The sequence below is a fragment of the Nannospalax galili genome, unplaced genomic scaffold (genome assembly GCF_000622305.1).
Source record: "Nannospalax galili isolate Female #2095 unplaced genomic scaffold, S.galili_v1.0 scaffold307, whole genome shotgun sequence".
NCBI lineage: Eukaryota > Metazoa > Chordata > Mammalia > Rodentia > Spalacidae > Nannospalax > Nannospalax galili.
Genome location: NW_008359625.1, coordinates 6,200,592 through 6,205,095, shown reverse-complemented (window position 1 = coordinate 6,205,095; position 4,504 = coordinate 6,200,592). Strand labels below are relative to the sequence as shown.

General features: G+C 48.4%; 1 protein-coding gene across 4 annotated transcripts in view; it reads left to right on the top strand.

The window, feature by feature from the left end:
* Window positions 1-4,504, top strand: part of Dennd2a (DENN domain containing 2A) — a 139,245-nt gene continuing 134,741 nt past the window's right edge. For 3 of the 4 annotated variants that reach the window (XM_008823512.3, XM_008823511.3, XM_029558862.1), the window contains exon 1: window positions 1-36. The gene's annotated coding sequence lies outside the window, so the exon portion shown is untranslated. Of the gene's footprint in view, window positions 37-557; window positions 748-4,504 lie in introns of those variants that run through there. The other variant, XM_029558860.1, reaches the window with a different exon arrangement.

Genomic DNA, 4,504 nt, shown 5'->3' with positions numbered 1-4,504 from the left:
CGCCCGGGAGATCGCGGAGCCGCCGCCCGCGCGGAGGTAGGACGGGGTGCGGGACGAGCGCGGGGGGTGCGAGGCGCGGGGAGGGGACAGCGGGGCTCCGGGAACGAGCCGCGGAGCCGCTCCGGGCACCCGCGAGCCTGGGCTCCCTGCCGGCGGCGCTGGGGACGCCAGGGCCACATCCTGCCTCATTTGTACGAAGTGGGGTCCAGATCTTTTCCCGGGTAGAGATGATTTCCAGGGCCGAGCCGGGAAGCCACCAACCCGCGCCTCGAAACTTGCGGAAACCAGGCGCGCAGTGCTAGGGGCTCCAGGGCGTCTGAGTGTGAGTGTGCGGGCTGGGGTGGGGGAGGCCAGACGGCTGAGCAACCAGACCAACTCCCCTTACTGTGTCCAGGCTTTGCAGTGTTGGAAAGGGAGGGAGGTAAGGATGACTGAATTTTCCTTCTCCCACTTTTCCCTCAAGGATGGAGTTGGGAGCTGATGGAGCCCAGGGGGAAGTCTTAACAACATAGAATGTAATCGTGGTTAGGAAGGTCACAGGGATCTGGAGTCAGACTACTGAGCCAGAGGGAGGCCAGTTCGAGGAATCCTGGCCTAGAGGGGCCGCGACAGGAAGCTGGGGAGTGCCCTCCGCAGTCCTGGAGTGAAAAGGGAAGTGCCAGGGACCCTGATTTAACCAACCTGCTGGGGAAGGAGCAGGATGACTTGGCTTTGGGGTTGTGACTTCAACTCCCCAAATGACATCAGGTAATTATGGGGTGGGGTAATCTTGTTATATATAATGGGCACTCTAAGGTAATTTGTTATGGAATACTTTCATATTTCTGTGGTTCCTACAGAAAAGGAACAAAGCCTTTCTCCTTGCTGTCTCAAACACCTCTCAAACACCTGGAGTGGACTAAAATGTTTAAGGGATGATGGGCCACTTAGGAGGGGAGAATCTTTTTATTATTGTTGTTGTTGTTGTTATTTTATGTGTTTGAGTGCTTTGCCCGCATGTATATAAGTGCACCTGTGTGTGCAATGCCCTCAAAGACCAGAACAGGGTGTCAGATCCCCTGGAATTGGAGTTACAGATGGTTGTTAGCCACAATGTGGGTGCTGGGAACCCAACCCCAGTCCCCTGAGAGAGCAGCCAGTGCTCTTAACAGCTGAGTCATCTGTCTAGCCCCTGGAGCAGGATTCTGAGAGGAAGCTGAAGGCAAATGGAAGCACAGACTGTTGTTTGTTTGAGGCAGGGTCTCACCCTGTGGGCCAGGCTAGCCTTCAACTTATGATCTTCCTGTCTTAGCCTTTGGAGTGCAGGATTACACATGAGCATTGCCGGGCCCTGTTCACAGACTGTTTTTTGTTTTGTTGAGACAAGGTCTTGTGTAGTCTAGGCGGGTCTCGACCATGATATATAGCAGACAGTGACTTTGAAATTTTGATCCCTCTGATTCTACCTCCCGAGTGCTAGAACTACAAGGTGTGCCATTTGCCTTTACACAGTGATAGACATCAAACCTAGGGCTTTGAGCATCCTAGGCAAGCACACTACCAACTCAGCTACATCTCCAGCTCTCTTTTTCATTGACATTTAAAAAAATTATATTTTATCATCTTACTTTTATGTGTATGAGTGTATTGCCTGCATATGTATAAGTGCACCCGTGTTGTGCAGTGCCCATTGAGGTCAGAAGAAGAATTCCGATCCCCTGGAACTGGAGCTATGGACGGTTGTCAGCCACCATGTGGTGCTGGGAATCAAACCCAGGTCCTCTGCAAGAGCAGTCAGTGCTCTTAACCACTGAGCCATCTCTCCAGCCCTATCATTGACATTTTTTATTACATTTTTGTTCATGTGCATGCCTGTGTGCTCCTATGTGTACATTGTGTAGTCACATGTGCCATGGTGCATGTGTGGAGATCAGAGGACTCCTTACAGGAGTCACTTCTCTCTTTCCACCATGTGAGTCCCAAGGATTAAATTCTTAGGTCATCAAGCTTAGCAGCAAATACCTTTATCTCACCTATCCCCTGGATACCATTTTTTGAATTATTTATTTATTTATTTACTTATTTATTATTTTGTGTGTGTGTGTGTGTGTGTGTATCTGTCTATATGGATGCATATAAAGGTCAGATAACAACCCTGGGGAGTTGTCACTTTCTATAATATTAGTCTGAGGGATTGAACTGATCATCTCACCACCTCTTAAGAGACTGTAATGAAGAAGCTGGCAGAGGTCTAGTGTCCACTCTTTTTTTTTTTTTTTTTTTTTTTGTCTTTTTGAGACAGGGTCTCTCTCTAGCCTCAGCTGGCTTAGCACTCACTATGTAGAACAAGCTGGCCTCCATCTCACAGAGATCTGCCTGCCTCTGCTTCCAGAGTGCTAGAACTTAAAGGTGTGCAGCACCACACCCAGTTAGTGTCCAGTCTTTTATTTCAGAAGACTTGAACCCTGCCTGGGCATGTCATCATTCATATAAATGGCTCTGGGTACTGGGCGCTGGAGACAGTCATGAAGAAGGTCTTTCTCTTCCTTCCAGAAACTCACCATTATGGCTTGGCATGGGCTGTTCATGCTGCATACCATAAAACCAAGAGAATCCAGAGGGTCCCAGTTCAGAGGGCATGCTTGTGCTAAACCCTGGAAGTTTCTTTACCAAGAAAGTGTATAGGTTGTTTTGGGCAGAGACAACAATATGTGCAAAGTCACCAAAAGAGAGGGGAGAGTCAAGTATGGAGAGAATCCAGTGTGCCTACAGTGTGGTGAGCCCCCCCCCCCCCGCCAAGCCCCCTCAGCAAGGCAGGGCAAGGAACAATTTGTGGGAGAAGGAGTTCCACAAAACAGGAGTGGTGGCCTTGTTCTGTGTCTTAGAAAGCCTTTGGGCCAGTGAGAGCAATATTTTGCAATGTCCAGTCAGGTTCCTCCCTAGTGGGGGATGGGGGATGGTAGTGGTGAAGCAGGAAAGGGTGGATGGAATCCAGAGGTCAAGAGATAGGCGCTGGTGATGGTTTGGTCATAGGATGATGTTACTTAAACTAAAACCAAATACAAAAATACTCAAGAGAGGGACTGGAGAGGTGGCTCAGCTAAGAGCACTGGCTGCTCTTGCAGAGGACCCAGGTTCAATTCCCAGCATCCACATGGCAGCTAACAACCATCTGTAACTCTAGTTCAGGGGAATCCCACACCCTCTTCTGATCTCCTCGGGCATTGCAGAACATGGGTGCACTTAGACACATGCAGGCAATACACATACACATAAAATAAAAATAATTTTTTTTTTTTAATGCTCAGGAGAGCCGGGTATGGTGGCACACACCTTTACTCCCAGTACTCGGGAGGCAGAGGTAGGTGAATCTCTGTGAGTTGAAGGCCAGCCTGGTCTACAAAAGTGGGTTCCAGGCCAGCTGGGGCTACAGGGAGACTCTGTCTGGAAAAGACCCCCCCCCAAAAAAAAGAATGCTCAGGAGAAAAAAGGAAAAGAAGTGGACATTTTGAACGGCCTGAATGGAGAAGATTACAACACTTGGACAATGAATTTGGCTCCCAGTTTTCTGGCAGCTTAGGAACAAACAAAAATGCACTGGATTGCATAGTTTTGGATTGGAGACAACAGAAAGCATACAAATGAACTTTCAGAACAAATTTTTTCCTGGAACTGAACTCAACTGGGAGTTCATCAGGGGAACTTCATGTAAAGACTACAGGGTGATGGGGTGGGGTGGAGGGGGAAGCCTTCGTTGTATAAACAAAATGAAAAACATAGATAAGACAGAAAAAGAGAAAAGGAAAAAACCCTCATTGTCAGTGTTACAAAAGATGGGACAATAAACTTCCTCAGGACTGTCCTCTGCCACCTACCTCTCAGGACTAGGGAACAGCTTAGGTTTCAGCGAAGGCTGTCAGGTAGGGGTGTACCAGAGGCAGGGGTTTCCTACAGGGATCTGAGGTGAAGGAAGAAGTGACATCTACTTTTCTGAATGTAAAGGACAGTATCTAACTTCCCAGCCACAAAGAGGAAGACACATCATTCTCTGCCTGTCATGGGTGGGCGGAGACCTGGGTGTGAAGGAGGGTAGCCAGGTAGCGCCAAGTATCTCAGCTAGTGGGCAAACGGAAGTGTGCATCTAAAGGGGTGGGATTCAGGGAATCAGACCTTGCCTTCTCAGAGAGGTCTCAAGGGCGGGAGTATTGTTGGTTGTACAAGGAGAAGTTGCAGAAGAGTATAGCTAGGAAGACTTTCAGACTTGGCACAGGTTTCCTAGTGACCCTTCCCTCTACTGTCGGCACAAGGCAGAAAACCTACAGAATGTGCCACCATACGTTGCTAATGTGCCCTCTAAACTTCATATCATTTCTTTTTCTTTCTTTCTTTCTTTTTTTTTTTTTTTTAAAGATTTTTGCTTATATGTGTCTAAGTGTACCCATGTCATGCAGTGCCCACAAAAGGCCAGAAGAGGGCTCAGAACCCCTGGAACTGGAATTAGAGATGGTTATTAGCCATCAGGTGG